Source organism: Trichosurus vulpecula, chromosome 5 (genome assembly GCF_011100635.1).
Source record: "Trichosurus vulpecula isolate mTriVul1 chromosome 5, mTriVul1.pri, whole genome shotgun sequence".
In the NCBI taxonomy this organism is placed as follows: Eukaryota; Metazoa; Chordata; class Mammalia; order Diprotodontia; family Phalangeridae; genus Trichosurus; species Trichosurus vulpecula.
In genome coordinates this window covers 36854508-36878142 of record NC_050577.1, presented here as the reverse complement: position 1 = coordinate 36878142, position 23635 = coordinate 36854508, and the positions used below count along the sequence as shown (strand labels likewise).

The 23635-nt window shown below is 40.7% G+C and overlaps 1 protein-coding gene across 5 annotated transcripts in view; it reads right to left on the bottom strand.

The window, feature by feature from the left end:
• The window catches only part of TBC1D5 (TBC1 domain family member 5), a 635464-nt gene extending 612516 nt beyond the window's left edge, over nt 1-22948 (bottom strand). For 4 of the 5 annotated variants that reach the window (XM_036758382.1, XM_036758384.1, XM_036758381.1 and 1 more), the window contains exon 1: nt 22917-22947. The gene's annotated coding sequence lies outside the window, so the exon portion shown is untranslated. Of the gene's footprint in view, nt 1-22916 lie in introns of all 5 variants that reach the window. The other variant, XM_036758387.1, reaches the window with a different exon arrangement.
• Nucleotides 22949-23635: the final 687 nt, after the last annotated feature.

Here is a 23635-nt window from a genome sequence, read left to right as displayed (position 1 = left end):
CACACACACACAAAAAAAAAGCTACATTCCTAGGTAAGAGCAGATATGTACTACTGAAGCAAAGCTATTTAGATAACAGACTTGGGCAGTGCTTAAATTCCTTATAAATACTATTTTACAATCACATTATAATATGTAATACATGTTACTAATTTTTATTTCTAATTTTGAAATTGTCTTTATAAGTAATTCCATAAGTTCCTGCAGATGTCTCTGAAAGACAATAAAAGATACATACGTGTACTTATATGCCCATATACCAAAGCACATTAGCTACTAGTGATATAGTAATCATGAAGAACAATTTTAATTATTGCCAAAGACGAGCATATCAAGTTGTGGTTATTTAGCACAACAGCTTGTAGCCTTTCAATACTGAAGGTAACCTAAGACAGAAATGTATTATTATTTTGGACTCAGATATATGAGCATCCTATAACATGTAGTAAAAGTTAAAATAAGCTATTGAAAACCTAACATCTTATTTTATACTAATGTACTTCTCACTGGGATATATATTCTTTACTCAGCTGCAATGTTTGCATGAATTAAGTCAATCACTTGTGATAAAAATGTCACTTTTTTGAAACTTATTTAGTAGAGGGGAAAATTGGAAGGATTATGGGATTTGGAGTCACTGCAGGCCAAGACATCTGTTACAGAGAAAAAAATGTTAAAGACCTCCTGTCAGTGCCTTATCATTCAAATTCATAAAACTCGGTCTTTTTCAAGGCAAATTCAACTACACTATTCAATTTCAAGATAGATGTACCTTTCCCTAGTCACCTCATTTCATGAAGTACTAAAAAAAAAGAGAAATATCTAGTTTGAATTGGCAAAAACCTTATTGGAAGAAATAAGGGCAAATTATAAATAACTGAATATTAAGACCCATCCAATACTGATTCTTTCTCACAAGTCCCTTCCATTCAATGAGTCTACGAAATTCTTTTGTAACAGAGACTATCAGATAAAACAGATAAGTGGGTTCTGGTTCATTATGCAGAAAATACTTCTGGAAATACGAGTTTTATTTATTGAGGGAAAAAAGGCTGTATAGATAGCACTTCCCATAACCAAACCTAGTTCCTATTCTCAGTTTATAAGGTAATATAACATTAGGCCCAGGTTCTATATACTAAAACAAAAATAAGGTTAGCACGGTATGTTAGGAAAGATAAAGGATGCAAAGAGAGGAGGAACTCTAGCACTGATGACATCCTTTGTCCTGAAGATGTGCTCTTTTGAGTTATTTTCCCACATAAGTAAATTCAGTGACATTACTATAAATAGGCCTAAAATAAAATTGACATATCACAGAACTGCAAGTTCTACGAGGGCAGACTACAGGGTTGCTCTCTGTATCCTCTGAAGAGCCTCACAATGAGAAACTCAATAAATCAATGTGTGTTGAATGACTAGCCAATGTGTAGAAAGCAGAAATGAACTCTCTTTATTGAGACAATTAAACAAAGTAAGCTCACTGTCGAAGACCCCAGAAAACATTTCTAATGAAAATGTCCTCCAACAAATAAGTTTTCCACAACTTCACTACCAGAATCAGGATGAGATAGAGCCCAGGAGCACCAGGAGGACGGAAGTGCGCGTGGAGGGGAGACAGGAGCCCGGCTCCCATACTGCCGGGTGAGGGTTTCAATCCTTTCATGGCTTTGTGATCTTATCACAGTGGTTCTTCTCTTTCCAGTGGTGCCCACAGACTGCACCTGAAACACACCTGCTCATTCGGGGAGACTCCTGCTACAGAGGATGTAGCCAACAAGTGAGAGGCTTGACGCTGGGTCTTTTCACATCCCACAGACACCAGCACTACACTCACACTGTCCATCTGTCACCATCCCCTGCTCTTGCTAAATGAGCAGCCCACCTCCTCCTCTAATCACACACTTCCTAGAGGGTGTCTTACATCTTCCTTACATACAAGTCACGGTTGGAAACAGGCTGTAGCCTAATTATGCCTAATAAAGCATTTCACCTTTGGTCCCTGGCTCCCTTCCCCACACTGATTAACAAAGACTGAGTTATCCACGATCCACAGCCAGTTAACATCATGGGAGAAATCTTGGTGTTCAAAAGATGAGTTCTATGAAGGAGCACCTTTAGGACCAGGGAAAACAACTTCCCAACTGTAGTCCAGCTAGTCTCTCTTCCTCTGAGGCACTTCAGGACCCACCAGCTGTTTCTGTAAATCTCTCTATAAGGCCTATCCAAAGCAGACAACTTCATTAGACATCCCATCCAGCAGCAGGTCATAGTCTAGGCAGCTAGAGAGCTCGAGGGTTAAACTGCTGGACCTGGAGTTAGAAAGACCGGAGTTTTAATCCTTCACGAGTGAACCTCTCTCAGCCTCAGTCTTCTCATCTATAAAATAGGGATAATAATGGCACCTACCTCACCAGCTGTTTTGAGGATCAAATGTAAAGTATTTTGCAAATAAATCTTCATGTTTTTTACGTTAACCATTATTGTTCAACAGGGCCTTCGCCACAAACCCACTTGGGTTGTTTCCTGCATGGATCAGGCCAATCTCTCTGCAGTAGTAGTGAATGTGATCAAGGAAGACACTCTCACACTCCAAGACATAATCCAAACAAGATAGCATCTTGGCAGACAACTGCAAAGCTTCACCTTACTTAGGAATCCTTCTACTTAAAGAGTCTGCAAAAGACATCTCACACGACAGAGGCAATTACCTCTGGCAAATATGCATTTCCCTATTTTATGCCTCACTTAATCTTGATAGAGGATCACTGAAGTTATTACATAGGCTGCTTTAAGGAACCCTGCATGTTCTTCAGGCTGCATTTTTCTCCAAGTCGAATACCTTTTTTAAACTGACACAATCACAATAGGATAAGGTATTTTCTACACTTTTCAGTCATATGAAGTTTGTAAAGTGACTAAAATGTGCAAGACACTCCTAGACGTTAATGTCAAGATATTAGGAGACACCTGGTTTTCCAGAGCTAAGGCCCAGCAAGCAAGCTTGTGCCCTGAGTTTGGCATAACAACAATCCTTTGCACTCACCCTCTGGCAAAATCACTCAAATACTGTATTGCTTTGACCAGTACCAGGTGTGCTCTGAGCTCAGACAAGCACCAAACAGCACAGGCAAGTACCCATGTTCTGGTCAAAAATCAAACAGTCCCTTTGTTGCTGTTACCCCTCCTTGTCAGGGCTACAGCTCACTTGGAAATCATTGGTTTAAGCACTGCAATTTGGCCACAGTAAAGCGCCGCCCCCCCAACTAGGGGCAGGGCCTCAGCACATGTATCCCTGCTTGCAAGCCATTTCCCTCATTTTGAAATTAAACTTCTTTTTGATTCCTGACTCTCTTGTCTCCAGACTGTTCTGTTCGGTTCCACCATCCACAGATTAGAGGCCAGTTTGGCCCAGTTACCACTAGTGATATGAAGACAAAAAAAGTCTTCTGCTCTCAAGAACTTAGACTCTATTGGAAAAATATACCATGCATGCAGATAAGTAAATATAAATTAGTTAGAAAAGAAAGAGAGCAGGTACAAATAGGGGAAATCAAGAAAGATTTCATAAAAAAAAATGCCACCTGAATTGTGCCTTAAAGGAAGGTAAGGATTTTGAGAAGTGGAAATGAGGAATAGGTACATTTGAAGCATGAGGCTTGTACAGATGCATAAAGGAGGAAGAAAAAATGTCAAGGTAAGGGAATAATTAGTAATACAGTTTTGCTGGGATTGAGACTGCAGGAAAAGATGTGCACCCCAGAAAAAAACCATAGTAAAGTTGAGAGAACAAGAACCCAAGAAGCAGACAGCCAAGTTGGTTGGTTGGTCATTGTCCATCCTTCTCAAAGAAGACCAAAATGACATCACTATGTTGGAATCAAGGTACAGTGTGTCCAGCTGTGGCTGATCAGACCAACAGAAGCTCAGAAGGCCCTACCACAGACAGGGCACAAATAGTCCACATGAACATCTGGAGTGGAGATGTCGCTAAGTATGTACATCTCATGTTTCTGCTTTCCTCATAGAACACATCACCTTCTTTGAGGCAGGCAGGCCAGTCTGGGCAGTCCTTTGCTAGCATGTCTCATATCACACAATCAATTCCAAAGTTGTTCAGATACCTTGAGAGTGTCCTTGTACTGCTTCTTCTGACCTCTGTGTGAGCCTTGCATGAGTTCTTTGTAAAATAGTCTTTTAGGCAAATGTACATTTAGCATTTGAACAATGTAGCTAGCCCATGTGAGATGCACTCTCTGCAGTAGAATTTGAATGCTTGGCAATTTAGTTCAAGAAAGGACCTCCTGTGTCTCATAAAATGGTATGGGTGATGTCTTTTGTTTCAAGCCTAAATTGGATTTAAGTGAGGCAGAGTTGCTAGAAGTCATCGGCCTCACTCTCTCTTCCAAAATCATCAAAGTCCAGTGGCAAGACAAAGTCGGGATGGCTTGGGATGCAGTGGATAACCTTGGTGTCTTTGATGTTTACCCAAACCCCACATGAACTTGGACTCAGTCAAAAGGCCCACCCAAGGCCCTAGAGGGCCACGTGTGGCCTCAAGGCCACAGGTTCCCCACCCCTCCTCTAAGCATTCTACAGTACCTGCTTCAGCCACCTTCTCAGCCACTGGAACAAACTGTTCTCATCTGCCCATTCCACAGGGGGAGGGGGGATCGAGGTTGGGGGATGGGGGGAAAGAGGAGTAGAGAGCAGGAAGACTGCTTAAGGGAAAGGACAGCATCATATGTAGGGCTTCTAAGAAAAAGGAAACCCACTATGTTTCTAAGCAGTGTAGGAGGAGTCAATAGGGAAAAACTGAAGAAGTGAAAGACAGAATGAAGGAAGAGATGACTGGGGCAAGTTCTCAATGGAGACTAGAGGGGATGGCTGCAGGCCACAAGATGTAGCAAAGAGAATGGCTCTATCTTCCTCATAGACCAGAGCAAAGCATGAGAAGATCATTAAAGATGTAGGAATAGAATAGGGGAAAAGAGGGAGCATATAATAACTGGTCCGAATTTTCCCACTAAAGTTTAAGGAGCAGTCATCTACTAAGATGCACTTATAAGGGGAGAGTATTAGGGGACTGGGGAGAAAGGAGTTCTGAACAGCCACTACTGGTAGCATGACAGAGTCAATTATGGAAGAATAAAATCATTTTTGAAAAGCAATGATAATAGATAATAGTTAATATTAGTTAACATGAATTTTAAGTGGGACCAATCCACATAGTTCCATAATTTCCTATGAAGATGTCTTCTAATAAGTTCAATGTGAAGTTATATGTAGAAGATATATCGGATTCTATGCCATCTTGGGGAGGGAGGGGGGAGAGGTGGAAGAAAATCTGGAACTCAAAATCATGCAGAACTGAGTGCTGTAAACTAAAAATAAAAAATCTTAATTGAAAAAAAGATGTACCCAGCAAAACTGAGTATCATGCTCCAAGGCAAAATATGGACTTTCAATAAAATAGAGGACTTTCAAGCTTTCTCAGTGAAAAGACCAGAGCTGAATAGAAAATTTCACTTTCAAACACAAGAATCAAGAGAAGCATGAAAAGGTAAAGAAGAAAGAGAAATCATAAGGGACTTACTAAAGTTGAACTGTTTTGTTTACATTCCTACACGGAAAGATGATGTGTATGATTCATGAGACCTCAGTATCATAGTAGCTGAAAGGAATATGCATATATATATATATATATATATATATATGTATGTGTGTGTGTGTGTGTATGCATATATATACACAGGTGTGTCTATGTATGTATATATGTAGGTGTGTGTGTATATATATATATATATATATATATATACACACACAGAGAGAGAGAGAGAGAGAGGGCACAGGGTAAGCTGAATATGAAGGGATGATATCTAAAAAAATAAAATCAAATTAAGGGATAAGAGAGGAATATATTGAGAGAGGGAGAAAGGGAGAGATAGAATGGGGTAAATTATCTCGCATAAAAGTGGCAAGAAAAAGCAGTTCTCTAGGAAGGAAAGAGGGGGCAGGTGAGGAGGAATGAGTAAATCTTACTCTCATTGGATTTGACCTGAGGAGGGAATACCATACATACCCAATTGGGTATCTTACCCCACAGGAAAGAAGGAGGAAGAAGATACAAACGGGGGGATGCTAGAAGGAAGGGCAGACGGGAGGAGGTAATCAAAAACAAACGCTTTCGAAAAGGGACAGGGTCAAGGGAGAAAATTCAATAAAGGGGGATAGGTTAGGAAGGAGAAAAACATAGTTAATCTTTCACAACATGAGTATTGTGGAAAGGTTATACATAATGATACGCATGTGGCCTATGCTGAATTGCTTGCCTTCTTAGGGAGGGTGGGTGGGGAGGGATGAGGGGAGAGAATTTGGAACTCAGAGTTTTAAAAACAGACATTCAAAAACAACAACAAAAAAAAGTTTTTGCATGCAACTAGGAAATAAGATACACAGGCAATGGGGCATAGAAATTTATCTTGCCCTACAAGAGAAGAAGGGAAAGGGGGATGGGAGGGGAGTGGGGTGACAGAAGGGAGGGCTGACTGGGGAATGGGGCAACCAGAATCTATGCCATCTTGGAGTGGGTGGGAGGGTAGAAATGAGGAGAAAATTTGTAATTCAAACTCTTGTGAAAATCAATGCTGAAAACTAAATATATTAAATAAATTTTAAAAAAAAGGAAAAAAGAAAAAAACAAAAATAAAGATGTCTTTTATGAAAGCTTACTTGTTCCTTGCAAATATTTTTATAAAAATACTCCTGATGTATATGTAGATCACTCTTAAAAATGTCATGACAACGAGAAAACGGATATAGCTAGGTGGCTCATGGGTAAAGCAATGGATTTAGAGTCAGAAAAAGCTGTGTTCAAATTCTGCCTCAGACACTTGTTTGCTTTTTGACCCTGGTTACATCACTTAACCTCTCACTGTGCCTCATTCTCCTCATCTGTAAAATGAGGGGGTTGGACTCTGAACTGATGCCACTCTGATCTAGGCTCTCATGGTAGTTATTTCATGTACTCTTGATTACTTATTTTTAATCATGAGAGTATTCATTATTTTACCAAACCACTAGTTATCTTCTCTTCTTTCAAATATCTTAAAAATTGATCCCTTAGTGCTTTCAAAATTGTGTTACTCCAGTACTATTCCTTTTATGAGTACTTGATCCAGTCCAATAGTCAGTAAGTCAGTAAATATTTAATTAAGCTCTTACTATGTGCCAGGCCCTGTACTTAGTGATGGGGATACAAACAGTGACCCAAAAAATAGCCTCTGACCAAGGAATTCACAATCTAAAGGGAGAGACAACAAGCAAACCAATATTTACAAATAAGTCATATACAGGGTAAGTAGGACAAATTTAAGATTGGGAAGGCACTAGAATTAAGAGAGGTTGTGTGCATGGGTGTACACACACACACACACACACTCACACACTCAAGATCAACATCTCTCCTTTTCCTTAGAGTTCAATTATGTTAGGACTGCACGGCACTGCTGAATCACACAGCTGATGCTCTCCCACAAACCTGGGTTTCTCCTGTCTTCTGAATTCCCAATAACATACTGATGGTCATCTGTACACATAGATTTGCTTTTCTAGTGAACGCCCTCCATTTCCCGTGGACCCTCCTAAGAAGGAAACTGACATAAAGACAGTGTCCGCAAATGTGACCAAAGGAGACTGTGACTCAAGCCCCGTGAGAATACCAAGAAGCGGGGACAGAAGTGAAAGGAGGAAGAAGAACTGTCTAGATAGTAACAGAGAAGTCAGAAAGAGGGGATGGGCTTGGAAGAAAAAGATGAGGAGTTCAGTTTTAGACATGTTGAGTTTAAGATGTCTACAAAACATCCAGTTCAAGATGTCCAATAGGCAGCTGGAAAAATATGACCTGAACTTAAAAGAGAGGTTAGAACTGGATAAAAAGATCTGGGAATCATACAGCTGATAACTGAATCCATGGGAGTTGATGATATCACTAAGCCAAATAGTACGGAAGAAGAAAAGGGTATTCAGAACAGTCTTCGTGAACATTCAGGTAGTGGGCACGGCCAAAATCAGGAGTCAGCAAATCAAGGCCAACAGGTCACATGGGGCCTGCAGCCTGACTTCATATGGCTTGGGAACTAAGGATGGCTTTTACATGTGGCCTGCAGGCCCACTTTCCTAGGCAGAGCTAAGAAGGAAGACAGCTTTTAGTTCTTAGGCCATGGTCTGCTGACCCCTGACACAGCTCAAGACTCAGCAAAGGGGACTAAGAATGAATGGACCAAAACTTAGGGGGAGGAGAACCAGGAGAAAGCAGAGTAGTGAGAATCTAGAGAAGGGATTGTCAAGAACAGGGCAAACGACAGTGTCAAAGGCTACAGAGAGGTGAAGGAAGACTGAGGGTATTCAAGAAAAGTTTGAGGGTAGGGGTAACAGGGCAATCTGTTGAAGACAGTGAGATGGAAGGGACCACTTGTGGGTACAGAGAAGAACTACTTCTTCATTTGAGCCAGGGGTGAAGGAGGAGAAAGTGGCAGAAGGCGTCTAGGTGATATGAAATGGAGAGGACAGAAGAGAACCCAATCCATTTAAATGACCTCAATTTTTTTCAGTGAAATATGAGGCAAAGTCCTTTGCTGAGAAGGTGGAGTGAGGAACGGGGTGGGAGGGAAAGAATTGGGAGGTTTCTAGAAAAATGAAAAGGTCTGGAAGAGCAGGGAGTAGGAGAGAGTCAATTTGGGAAGTATAAAGGATGGTTTTGTCATGGTGAGGACCCAGCTAAGATTATGTCATATAAATCTGTAGTGGATCCAGTCTGCACAGTTTTGTGGCTGTCTCTAATTTTGTTTTTAGCAGCATGTGAGTAGGACTGAAGGTGGGAGAGGGTGGAAGCGATGCAAGGCTAAGGCAATAGGACAAGGGGGCAAGAGACTCTGCGGAGTCGAACTGTGTCGAATCCACCAAGAGGTTACTATGGGGAAGGGAGGAAAAGTATAACCAGGACAGAAAAAGATCTGAGGGGGTGGAGGGATTCAAGTTCGAGCAAATATGAAGACTTGGGTCTGTGGTTTCAAGGTAGATACAGATGTAGACTAACAACACATTGACCAAATAAGGGAATGTCAGAGTTCACAAATGTGGAAGGAGAACTGTGAATGAAGGCAAGATGAAGGATACGACCATCTCTATGTGGAGCCAAGGTGGGGAGGAGGAGTAAGTCATGGGAAATGATTAGGTTGAGAAACCAGAAATTTAAGATGTTTGAGGGAGTGCCAATATGTAAGGTGAAGTCTGCTAGGAGTGCAGGAGTTGAGGAAGAAAAAAAAGACTGCAAAAGCTAGGCACCGATTTCTTTGAGGAAAGACAGAGAGGATCCTGGAGGTCAGTAGATAACAGCTACCAGAATCTTTATTAGGGGGTAAAAATGCATTGAGTGAACCTCAAAGGAGGAGAGGTTATAGAATGATGGAGGTAGAGAGAAACCTGCAAGTGGTAAAGGGGAGCAAGGTATCTTCTAAATCCCCCGCCTCAACTACTGAGTGAGGCATATGAGGGAAAGCATAACCAGTGCCAGAAAGGTTGGACAAAGGAAGATCTCATCGGAAGGCAGCTAAAACTCACAAGGAAAAGGTTTAAAATGAAAGCAAGTTTATTACCTATGGAGCACTGGCAATCCAGAAATCTAAGCTAATAAGAAGAAACTAGGTCTACTAGTTTTATTATTACTTAAAATTCAGAACCACTTGATTTTGATTTCATACTCTCCTGAACCTTAACAAAACTATGTTCATACACAAGCAGTATCAACAAAGTTGGGGGGGGGGGGGAGCGGGGAATCAATTTATCATTCAAAAGCAAACCTAGACCTGTATCTGGGTTCCTTTTTTTTAATCTGACAGAGAGGATTTCTTAACAGGGACAAGTGTCATTAGAACAGGAAGATAAGATTACACCTAAAATCTCTCTAGTAGTTCAAAAAGCCTCTGGCAAACTACGGCATTAAAGAGATATGCAAAAAGACTCTGCTAAACAAACTACAGGAATAATTTCTATTCCTATGAGTATTGCCGTTTTATTCACATAGACTCTCATATTATATAAAACAACACTCATTTCCAAAACAAAAAAATTGGAGGAAATAAAGGGCATAAAATAGAGTCATTCAAATTTAACCTATAATTTTACACACAGCATAACTACTATTTTAAAAATGACTAGCCTATGGCCTATAAACAACTAAAGCCCCAAATATTTAACACAAAGTCAAATATAAACAAACAAGAATGATGTCTACCTGAGTCTTATATGGTGTATTTTCTAATCCTATGTATTTTTACTAATGCAAAATACATCAACTAAGAAAATGTAATCTTAATGTTCCTTAAAGTTTGTGATTATGAGGGATTACCTTCAGGATCAAAAGCAGCACTACATGAATACCAATACCACATGATCTAACTGCACAAAAATTTGCTGCAGCTCAATTTTCTCATCACATGACTGTCTAAAGTAAATCAAGAAGATTAAAACATTTAAGATTTCTAATAGGAGGCTTTTTTGTGTGTATTTAGATACAGTTAAGTGTCACTATTTTTACCCCAATCATTTTTCAAAGTATTTGATTTAAGATCCCTGTACTTCCTGAAAGACAAGACATGCTTGATTTGTTTTCAGCAGTCTATGTAACCTGAAAATTGAAAAGCGACAAATCTAACATAGTCCCGCAGCCAATATACTAAAAATAAAATAAAATGAGGTCCCATAGATAATGGTCTCTGCAAGATCTTCATTATATCATTTTTATAATGTTACTACAATTTTAAAACATAAAGTAAAATTGCAATCATTTAATAAGGTCTAAGTAGCCATTCTACGTATTTTTCCTTCTTTGATAAGGTTGTCCAAATGAACTGGAAACTAATTCAAGAGCTATGCTGGATATTTCAGCACTCATGAACTCCCTACTTTACTTCTCATAATATAAACAAGTGTCAATAGCAACAAATGAAAAAGAAAAATCTTTGTAGGAGTAAATAGCAATTCACATACCCAATTCAAACTAGAACAACTTATACCCTGACACCTAAACTTTGAAACAGCCATTAAAATAGCCACAACTTTCAACTTTTTTATGGCAACTTCTTACTAAAATATGACACGTTTCCCTGCCTTTTGAACTGAACACATTTTAGTCTTTTCTTGATGCTTCAAGATTTTCATAATCAATTCTTTATACTGAGGGATAGCTATAGATGGTGTGAGGTATTGGGGCAAATGGTCATGATCCTACATAGCTTGGAACTTATTCAAATGGATCTGCGACCTCAAAGATCCGCAAGTCCCTCCCAACAACAAAACGACCTCAGAACTTATTGGAAACAATCATCACACTGACTTGTTTTGATGTCATCTCATTCTCTTAAGAGTGTAATAAACATAGAAAGCTTTCACAATACGGCTTCAGCCTATCTTCCATACTGATTATCCTCCCAGGCCCCAACAAAATTGATCCATCTGCTCTTAACCATATATGAAATTCCACTTCTAGCCTCTGTCTTTGTATAAGTAGTCACTCAAGCCTGGAATTCCTTTCCTCTACTTCCTTTTGAGGCTCAGCTCAGGTGCACCTCCTTCAAGAAGACTTTCCCAATTCCCTCAGTTGAAAAGTTCAATGCTCCCCACATGTACAAAAATATTTATAACAGCTCTTTTTGTGGTGGTAAAGAATTGGAAATTGACAGGATGCCCATCAATTGGGGAATGGCTGAACAAGTTGTGGTATATGAACGTAATGGAATACTACTATTTCATAAGAAATGATGAGTAGGCAGACTTCAAAAAACCTGAAAAGACTTGGATGAACTGTTGCTGAGTGAAGCGAGCAGACCCAGGAGAACACTGTACACAGTAACAACAACGACGTGAGATGACTGACTTTGATACTTAGCTCTTCTCAGCAATGCAACAATCTAAGACAATTCCAAAAGACTCATGATGGAAATGCTATCCACATTCAGAGAAAGAACTATGGATTCTGAATGCAGATCAAAGCAGACTATGTTCTCTTTTTTGGGTTTTATTTTCTTCCTGTTTTTCCTTTTGTTCTGATTCTTCTTTCACAACATAACTAATGTGGGAATATGTTTAATATGACTATACATGTATGGCCTATATCAGATTGCATGCCATCTTGGGGAGGGGGGAAGATAAGGAGGGGGAAAATTTAGAACTCAAAATATTATAAAAGTGAATGTTGAAAAATAAAACTATTTTTGTACAATTAAAAAAAGAAAAGAAAAGAAAAGAAAAAATTTATCTTCAGTCAAACAAAAAAAAAAAAAAAGAAAAGTTCAATGCTCCCATGATCATGTGGCATTTATTCAGAACATACAGTATTATCTGTTAATAAATTACACCCTCCCTAGCAGAATGTAAGTTCCTTGAGGTTAGAGACTTTGTTCTTTGAATCCCACTGGCAGTAAAACACTGTGGATACTTAACAAAAGCATAATGACTTATTAATGTGTAATATAACAAAGCTATCTTTTTACAAAATTAATTAGTGGTTAAAAGGCTTCACAAGTGCTATTCTAGTCCTCTAAATATCACCTTCTTCAATGATCCTGTATCACTTTAAGCTTCTATTCCATTTCGACTTGCAACTGCACTAAGTATATTGATATGGTATAACAAACATCTCTCCTAGTTTAAGAATTTGTGTTAATGTTTTTGAAAAGTCTTACTCCAAAGCTTTCAAGTTCTTCTTCATCATCATCATCATCATCACTGCTGTCATCAGATGGTTTTGTCTTGTCTTGTTCAGTCATTCAGTCGTGTCCAACTCTACATGACCCCATAGACTTCTGTACATGGGGTTTTCTTGGCAAAGATACTGAAGATGAAGACCTGAGGCAAATAAGGGTAAGCAACCTGACCACAGTCACACAGCTAGTGTCTGAGTCCACATCTGAACTCAGATCTTCCCGACTCCAGGCCCAGTATTCTATCCACTGTACCACCTAGTGCCCCCGAAAATGGTTGCCATGTTTAAAAATTCATCAAGGAGTTAGCCCCCATTGACGTACCCCTCCATACGTGCTAGATGTGTCCTTGGAAAACAGCCTATGTCTGTGCCAAAGGCATATGTAAAGCCTTTCCAGCATGGTAGAACCTAAGACTGAGTTTATGTTTCAATGGTGTATATAGACTTTGATAAGCAAGGATCACCTTGAGGTCACAATGAGACAAGAAATTGAGCGTGTCTTAATCATTTCAAAATGGAAAGAGATAGAGAATAGAAGATCACACCAGGCTTACTGTTTGTTGGTTATGGAAAAGCATAGAGCAAAACATCACCTTACAGGCACCTTTTCAATAGTCTTCCATTCATACATTAAGATCATTTAAGATTCCTTGAAAGATACAACTAACCCTGCTGTTAGACCTTCTCATCATAAACATCACACAAAGCATAAAGCAACGAGATGTATGTATGTTCTCCAAGGATATTCAATCATCGCTGTGACAAAGGAAAACCAGCACAGAGTTCAGGTGGAAGAGAGAACCTCTCCCAGTGGATGATGAGGTCCTCCAGATACTCCTGTTTCAGGGTTGCTTTGTGCTGATTACATCAAACCTCAGAATATTGCAGAGCCTCCTAGAAGAGACCTGAAATCATTTAAAAGGGCCTGGCCTGACCATCCACACAAGAAAGTCCGTTGGTTTGGTTAGCTGGTTTATTGTTCTTCCTTCTCCAAGAGAACCAAATGACATCACTATATTGGAGTCAAAGTACAGTGTGTCCGTCTGTGGCTAATCAGACCAACATGAGCTCAGAAGGCTCTACCACGGGTAGGACACAAATAGCCCATATAAACTTTTGGGGTGGAGATGTTTCTAAGTTTGCACATCTCATGTTTCTTTTGAGCTACTGCAATTTTGCTTTTCTCATAGAGCACAGCACATTCTTTGATGCTGACATTCCTTTGCCAGTGTGTCCCATGTCACACAACTGATTCCAAAGTTCTTCAGAAAGACCTTGAGAGTGTCCTTGTGCCGCTTCTTCAGACCAGTATGTGAGTGCTTGCCTTGCGTGAGTTCTCTGTAAAATACTCAACAATGTGGCCAGCCCATCAGAGATGCATTCTCTGCAGTAGAGTTTGAATGCCTGGCAGTTTAGCTTGAGAAAGGTATCTTGTTTGAGAAAAGTATCTTATCTTGCCAGGTGATCTTCTGAATCTTACTAAGACAATTCAAATGGAAGCAATTCTGTTTCCTGACATGGCACTAGTATACTCTCCAGTTTTCACAGTAAAAAAACAAATGTCTGGAGTACATCTGTCCAGATTACAAAATGCACTGGGATAGACAAACCTATAGAATCTGTCCACCAGAATGTGCATCTGGGATAGTGTAACATTAATGGAATAGGAAGATCTTCCCTGTCCATTAATAGGCCTATGTGACCACGTGTCCAACCACAGCTGTGATACAGCCTAAGTCACATAGAGCCCACTGGAGGAGGAACTTGCCTAAGGAGGAGCTTGCTTAGGGTGAGGCTTTCACACCTTTTGGCACTAAGCTAATTAGGTACTGAGTGCCTTCTGGCTCTGAGAAGTGTATACCTATATATTCTGAGGTTGGTATTTTGCCTTGGGGGCTTGCTCATGAGAAGGATCTTTTGATTTGCTGGATGGGACTTTGAGTAGCCATTTATTAGGACCCCCCCAACTACTCAAATATACTGGTGCTCCTCCCCCATCTGGTGGTATATGTAGATTACCTTGTTCAGACAGTTGGAGCCCTGTCTGTTGATCTTTGTGCCAATTTCTCTCCTTGTATTTTCTCCACGTTCAGGGTGCTGACCTTTCCCCTGAACTAGTGAATGTAATTAAAGGAAGATTGTTGACCCCCTTTAAGTTGCCTTTCCTTTAAGAAAAGCAGATCAAAGAACCTATGCTAACAGGCCATCCTAGGTGTGCCAGGGTGCCCGCTGTTACAGACAGACAATCCTGATGGAATATCAAAGCTGATCTCAGAGTTAAACATGAGGGCGGAGAAGACTGCCTTCAGAAAACTGCAAAGCTTCTTTAAGGAATCCAAATTCCCACAAAGCAAAGGCCTGTCTTTCTAAGACCATCATTCTTGTTCTTGTTGTTGCTGTTGTTCGCTTGTTTCAGTCGTGTCCAACTCTTCATGACCCCATTTAGGGTTTTCTTGGCAGAGATACTAGAGCGGTTTGCCATTTCCTTCTCCAGTTCATTTCACAGATGAGGAAACCAGTGATTTGCCTCAGTTAAGTGAGTTGCCCAGGGTCACTCAGCTAGTCTGAGGCCAGGTTTGAACTCAGGAAGATGAATCTTTCTGACTCCAGGTCCTACCTGTTACCCATTATACCACCTAGCTGCTCCACTATCATTCTATCTGATGTGATATGGCAGCAAAATGTGGGGAAACAATAGATTCCAAAGAATTAAAAGTGAATGTTACACAAAAGGCCATGGAAAGACACAAGGTGATTGTGAGCAGGCTGCAACATATAACCAACAAGGACCTTTGAAGAATAACAATAAAAATGTTATCAAGGAATCACAGAACAGGAAGACAGGCTGCTTGTTTGAATGGTGAAGGCGATGGATGGTAAATGGACATTTGTTGGTACCAATGGGCACTCTGCTGGTACCCCTACAATTTCAGGAGAAAATAAAGAAGGCCTTCCAGCACTTTCTGTGGCAAACTTAGGGGAAGGTATGAATGAGGGTCACATTGGATAGGCAGTCATGGATGGGTCACAGCTCACACTGAAGGAATGAACTCCCAAATTGAGGAGATCAATGATCTATTTAAGCAGAAGATACTGTTGCAAAGACCAAATCACAGTTTCCTCCCAATTCCCCAAATTGTTTGGCCTTCTCACATTATAATGAGAATTCTCAGTATGTGCAACAATAAAATACATATATTTTATGTTATGAAATTATACGTTGCTTATATGATTAAGTGAAGTCTCTTCCATAATTACATTTCATATGCTAAACAATTTTCCTACTCTATAAGATAAATGAGGTAACACTAAGATAACTTGATGGATCTGTGAATTAATCAACAGGTGTACATTCTCCAACAGAAAGATCACAACCCAATTCTTTTTCCAACTACAATGTCTTGACCATGAACTCCCATAAATTTTCTGGAGGGGAGTCTATCAAATATAGTGGAACCCTTCCTCTAGATCCTTTCACATTGTGTGGATGCTGACAGAATGTACAGACTGTTCACCAATTATTCCTTAAACTCACAACATTACCAGCCCACCTCCTTTTTCTGACATGCATCTCTGTGAAGATATTTACACTGCATCAACAAAATTATTCACTGGCTTGTAAAAATCATGCATCTTTCAAAGGCTTAAGAACTCTCATCAATGCAATGACCAACCATGATTCCAGAGAACTCATGAAAAACACACTATCCATTGACAAAGAGGTGATGGACTTAACAGCTGTGACACATAAAAAGTTCAAGAAACGTAATTTCTGAGTAATCATTTTATTAATTATGGCTAGTGAGTAATTAATAAAAGAATGGTCATTTGGCAGTGTCGCATGAATCAAAGAGGGATCACGATGGCTTCTTGCCATTTATATGCCCTTGGAAGAGGGGGTGTTCTCAACACAACTCTGATTGGTTAACAATTAAAGAGAATGAATATTATAATGAAAGGGGGTCCTATTCTAATGAGGGGCTGGACGCTGTGACTCTGATCACTCAGACCACCCTCACCTAGGGTGATTTAGACAAAAGGGGTCCACTTTTTATTCAGACCTATCTGACTAGACCACAATGGGCAAGATTTCACCTCTAAAATTTCTTTACCTTTTGGCCAGATCTAAACTTTCTTAGTTGGGTGGGGGTCTGAACAAGATGGAAGAGAACAGTTAAGTACAATCTCATTATCAATCCTATTCTTCAGGGGCTATTTTGACCTAATAGAGAATAAGAAAATGGGAAGGGAAAAAATCCAGGATCTCTTCAATAGTAAATGGCTACTAATATAAGAGAAAAATAATCATTTCTCTCAGAGTGCAGTGCACAACATCAGGTACATAAGGGAGAGGTACACAGACATGGCTATTATGAGAATTTCTTTTGCCTAACTGTTACAAGGGCTTTGTTTTTCTTTTTCAATTCAGGGCAGAAGAAAGTGAGAAGGAAAGAAGCTGAATTTTGGCAAATTGATATATAAAATTTAATTTAATAAAAATTATTCACTGGTTAATATGCTGAAGTTTATTCATGTTTGTTACTCACTTCTCCAATGCCTTTTGAGTGATGTAAGAGTTAAATCTTTGGAGACTGGTATTACATAACATTTATTTAAAACTGGGCTTTTGTTTCAAAGAGAAACTTGGTGTCATTAAAATACTGCACAATTTCCTAGAAGCAACTCATATCACTCTCCTCCTTCAATTCAATCCTAGGCATAGCTATTTGTCCATCCATAATGTCTATCCAAGTTGTAAGTACTAATGAAGTAGCTCTGTGGGTTGTCCATCCAACTGGACAAAAGACATTCTTCATCTTCTTGGTTGTTTCTCTTTTGAGTGACTATAAATCTCATTTGGCAGTCTCTATAATGTCCCAGGGCCTAATGTGATTAGTACACTGTCATCTACAAACAAGAGCATGTGGAGGACCTCAACATCTATAGGGAATCCATCTTTCATTTGGCAGACATAAAGTGATTAAATTATTACCAGATATTGACTCTGCTTTCTCAGGACAGATTGTCATCCACTGATAATACTAGTCTTATGAAATTATCTTTCACTAGAAGTAAAAAAAAAAAAGACAGAACCCTTCAGAAAAAAAATATATTGTCTACCAGAAAGCTGTAAGTAACAAATATCCTTAAAACCTCTAGCATGGTTAAATTTTCCAGTCACCCAAGGTTTGGTTTTTTGAAGGAAAAAAAATCTTCAAATCTAGGTAGTGACAGAATCATAGAATCTCAAGAATCATAAAAGACTGACCAAACAATGCATTGCCCGTCATTGCATTCCCAATAAAGAGGTCAGGGAATCATAGAGTTAGATCTTTAGAGTTCATCTAGTCCAATTCTGCCCTCCTCTCATTTAACAGAGGAGGAAACAGAAGCCCAGGTTAACTTACTAATGGTCACAGAGGTAGTATACAGCACAGAAAGAATTCAAACCTAAGTTGTCTGATTTCACATCCAGAGTTTTTACACTACAACACACCACTATCCATCCAGTCTTTCCTTGAATACTTATAACTTTTATTAAGACTTTAAAACAGTTCTGGGAATAGATCATGTTCAGAAATTGGTTAACTATTTTACAGCTTCATGGTCTACTCTGGCCTTTGTTTTACTTTGTTTTTATTAACAATACCAAACATTTGAATGCCACATCTCATTGTGAAAAGCCACAGTCAACCATTAGAAAACACAAGACCAGTGAATACTATCTACTCAGAAAATATTTTGCTTTTTTCATATATCATTTAAACTAAAATAACAGGAAAGGCTTTACATGGGATCACCTGGCGCCCAAGCTGAGCCTTGAAGGGAAGCTAAGGATTGTAAAAGGGAGCACTGAGGAAGGGAGGCAGTCCAGGTGTGAAGGACAGACTGAAGGAGGCAGGAGATGGAATGCCAAGTTCAGCAAACAGCAAGCCAGTTTTGGCTGGAACAAAGAATACATGAAAGGAACTCATGTGAAATAAGTCTAGGACTATAAGGTAAAGCCAGACCATGAAGGACTTTAATTACCAAGATGAGGTTAAACGTTATCCTAGATGCAAAAGGGAATGCTGAATATTGTTGAGCAGTCAGACCTGTGGAAGTTATTTTGACAGTTGTGTGAAGGATGGATTACAGCAAGGACAAGAAGTGACAAGACTGAGTAACTGAATAGACATGAGGTTAAGGGGACGAGATAAAGAAAAGTTGAAGGTAATGAGGTTGTATATTTGGGTGACTGGAAGAATGCAGTGGCCTGAGGAGAAATAGGGAAGTTTGGAGGAACAGCAAGTTTAACAAAGAAGATAATGAATTCCACTTTGGACATGTTGAATTCGAAATCCCTACAGGACACGAAAAGGCGGTATGAAAGCAAAGTATTTGTCTTGTTGATATTTGTATACTGGAGTCCCCACCATAAGGTCATACTGATAGCAGGCATGTTTTGAGAGAAGTTGAGCTGAACTGAAAAAGGAAAAAAAATGTTGGCCTGAAATATTTTCAGAGAACCTTTGGTGAACCCTAAAGAAAACTTGGGCTGCAGAGAATTCTGGTTGAATGTTCTTAGGTTTTCTGAATAATAACCAAAAATATATATGCTTGATATCTGAAAGACCTTATCAGAATTTATTTTTCTGCTATTCACCATTCCATCAATACTGATCAATTTGGCAACTGTGCTGGTACTGAGGGCAATGAAAAATTTTGATGTGATGAGTTCTGCCCTCAAGGAACTTTCCATCTATCATTAATTATTGTTGCCTTTATCTAGACTTCTCTAAAAAGTTAAAAAAAGTAGAATAAATGAAGAAGAAAATAGGTAAGAAAAGAAGTGAATAATATTTTGGTAGTCTTTTTTTCTTTTGGCAGTCACAGATGATTTGGTACCCAATAAATTGAGTAAAAATTATTTTTAGAAAATAAAGGACACTTCACGTAACAGAATACTAGAATACAATTAAGACTAGAAAATGGCAGGGGGGAACCTTTATGGAAATAATGGGACCAGCAGAACAGAGTATATATACACTAACTATGACAATATAAGAGGAAAAATAAATGGAAGTGAACGGACCAGGAGACTCAGAGGGTGTATATGTTATGACATTTTATATGATGAATTTCATTTAATTGTAAACAATTGTTAGGGGAGTGATTAAAGGAATAGCAGTACCTGCTGAAAGAGATAAAAGATCGAGAAAATGCCTTTACCTCTGCCACTGCAGCATAAAAATAAAAATAATCTGGCTAACAGGAAAAAGTTTTGTAAATTTCACTCGACGCTTCAGACATCTACTAAGTGCAAAATGCCAAGTATAGTTTCATTTCTTCGTTTTTGCTTGGGAAGGAAATGAGGGGGGAAAATGACAAATTCTAAATTTAAAATATAGTTAATCTTCCTCTTCCTATTCTCCCACTTTTGCTTAATTACCATATGAAATGAGGATTCAAGCCACCCTAAGACTGATAACTCTGAACCATACTAGAGTTCAAGAGCATTATTTTTCATCTCTTCTATGAAAACTATAAGAGCAATGTGACTCAAAGATACTGCTTACAATTATCATTAAAATATTAAAAACCTAACAATATAATAATGGCAAGATAAAGAAAAACAAAGAATGTACATAAAATGTATCTATAACACAAAAAGTACAAATAGTTTATCTGTATAAAAACTTCATCAATTCTGTCCCTAAAATAGCTTACAGACATGTGAAAAATTATGATTACCATTAATTTGTGGAAGTAATACTTCCAATTAGAAGGAATATACACCTTAATTATGGCTTCATTTTTTGAACACTTTTATATATAGTAATGCCTCTATAAATGAAGGTGCGATTCAACAACAAACCTTAGAAATTTCAGGCATAGATGAAGAAATGGCATAGATGTTCCAAGACGAATTCCCTCCTTCCTTTCTCTTCTTTAGTGGGGAGCTTCTCAGCTCACAGGAGGTACAGTCTTTCCCCTCTCCCAAGATACTTCCCATCTAGTGACAGAAGCCAAAAGCACAGGCCTGGCAACCTCTTCTACCAGGTGACCAAGCTCATAGTCCAGGCAATGGGACTCCTCCCCTCAGGCCCCAGGACCAAGCATTTACAAGTGACCTCCTCTTCAATGACTAGCCTCAGCCCCACCAACTCAGCCAGACTTTGTTCAAAGATATTTCCCAGTATTACTGTAATTATTAACACAACTACCTCACTGTTGTATTTCCACATTAGAATTTAGTTATATAGTTATTAAAGTAAGAAAAATGATCATCACGGAAGACAAAATAACCAACATCCAAAAGGATGTCTAGGTCATGAATCCTTCAGGGTATCTGGGATTATCAGTGGCACACTCCCTTCAGTGCACAATCCATCCTATTCATGCCTTTTTATCTTGGGGAACAGTATTTCAAGGATGGTGACAGCTGGCACAGCGGACAGAGTGCTGGGCCTACATCCTGGCACACCAGAGTTTAAATCCAGCCTCAGACATGTATTAGCTGTATGACCCTGAGCAAGTCATTTAACCTATTTGCCTCTGTTTCCCATCTGTAAAATGGGGATAAGAGCACCTACCTCCCAGGATTGTTGCAAAGATCAAATAAGATAATAACTGTAAAGTGCCTGGCACACTAAGATATATGTTAGCAATCGTTATTTAAAATGTTCTTAGAACTAGCTTTCGATATCACAATTATTTCTAACCTTCCAACTTTAATAATAGCAGCCAGCATTTATATAATGCCTTACGGTTGGCAAAGGCCTGTTCATGTTCTGGGAGGTAATGGGGGGAGGGAAATGAAGAAGGGAGGGAAGGAAGGAATTAGTAAGCCCTTATTATGGGGATACAAATAAGAAAAAAAGTGTCTGCCCTCATTGAGGTTACTTTCTAAGGAGGGAGGACAACACTGAGAAGGGAGCTAGGAGAGCAACACTGCTTAAGTAAAATGGAATGTGTTCGTTTTGATTGGCACTTAGTTGTAAGCTTAATGTGAAAAAGCATAAAATTATGTTTTGGTACATCCCCTTCTACAAAGCAACACCGTTTGCAAACACATAGAGCCATAGAAGTAAAGCTAGAAGTGACCTTTAATTACGGTCATCCATTAAAAATTCGTATATTTTACTTATGCTTTACGTAGACTCTAAGTGCACCAGCATTTCATTCTTTGCACTTAATTTGATCCTCACAATAACCCTATGATGTGGGTGCCATATATATTATTCCCAATTTTATAGACGAGTTAACAGGCTGAAAGTGTATGAGGCAACTTTCGAATCCAGGTCTTCCAAACTCCAGGAACAGAGCTCTATGCGGTCAGTGCTTATTACTTGGATACATTGTCTCACTTGAGTGCTTTACGTAAAATCCCTCTTTGATGCTCACGACAAGCCTGTGAGGAGGTAGATGATATTAACTCTATTTTACATTTGATAAAACTGAAGCTGTTCGGTTACATCTGAATGTAATCTGAATGTCCATCTAGTAAAACCCTTTCGTTTTAAAGAGGGTTTTAAAGACTTTAAATGGCTGGCCCGGGTTGAGCAGGGGGATGTCAGGGCTGGAAGCCACAAGGTCCATTGATTGCTTCCCCCGCTGATGACCCGGGAGAAATCAACGCTTTCCTAGGTACTGTTTATCCAGGAAAACCTCACGGATGAGAACTTGGCTTAACTTTAAAGGAGGACCCGACGCACGTGAGGGAGTCGCGATGGAAGCTCAATCCCGGGGGCGCGGGAGGTTCCGGGATTCCCGTCCCGGCCTCTCCACGGCAGGCGGCTCCCCTCCCCCCGCCCGCCCAGGGCACGGGGCCGCGGGGCAGGCCACGCACGCGCCGCGCGCTCCCGAGCACCTGACATCCAGGAGCGGCCCCCTCCCCCCGGCGTAAGTGGGTCACCCACACGCGCTCACGCACGTCCCGGGCCCTCGCGCCCCACCCCCTCGCTAGCAGCCCCCTCGGGGCCCTCCCTGACCCCCGCCAGGGCTCTGGCTCAGGCCTCGGGCGCCCTGCGGAGCGTGTCACCCACGCACGCACGCCCACGCCGGGCCGGGCTGTGGGGGCACTTTCACTGTGTTCTGGGGCTGAGGCGTGCCGTCTGTGAGCGGGGAGGGGGCGGCGGGGGCCCTGCAGTGCCCCGGTCCTTGGCTTTACCTGGGCAGCGGACGCTCACGCTCCCCGCTATCCTCCTCCTCCTCCTCCTCCTCCTCCTCCTCCTCCCCTCCTCTCTCTTGGGCGCCAGAGGAACCCGCCCGGCCCGGCCCGACCTGAAAGAGAACAGGGAGGAGGGGGCTGGAGGGGGGAAGTGGCGGCGGCGGGCACGTGACCACGCTCGCGCCTCCACCTCCTCCCGCCCCCGACCCCGCCCCCGACAGCTCACACGCCCCGCCTACCACGCTTCACCACCATCCTTGGAGGGCGCGGAAGACTGCGTGCGCACACCCTCGCTGCAGGGCCCGGCCTCTCGGTGGAGCTGGGGGCGGAGTCACGACGAGGAGAAGGCGGAGACACCGGAGTGTCCACTCCGCCCCCGCCTGCTTCCTCCGTCACGCATGCGCACTGCAAGGAGCGACTCATTTCCCGCGCAGGGCTTCCGGGACCCGCGAGGGCGTGGGTCCCGTTCCCAAATACAGAAATTTGGAGGTCGCGTGCTTCCCAGGTGTTTCCTTGTTGAGGTCAAGTGGTCAGTTAAGCCCTATTTCCAAAATAACAGTAGTCTCTGTAGCTCCAATGCTTGTTCCAGAGACTGCAAACCTGGCTTGTGCCTGGACGCTCTTACCCCGCCTGGGGGCATTTTACCTGGCTGTGCCCCCTGCCAGGAACGCCCTCCCGCCCCCCTCACCACCTTCTACAAGAAGCCTTTCCCATTCCCC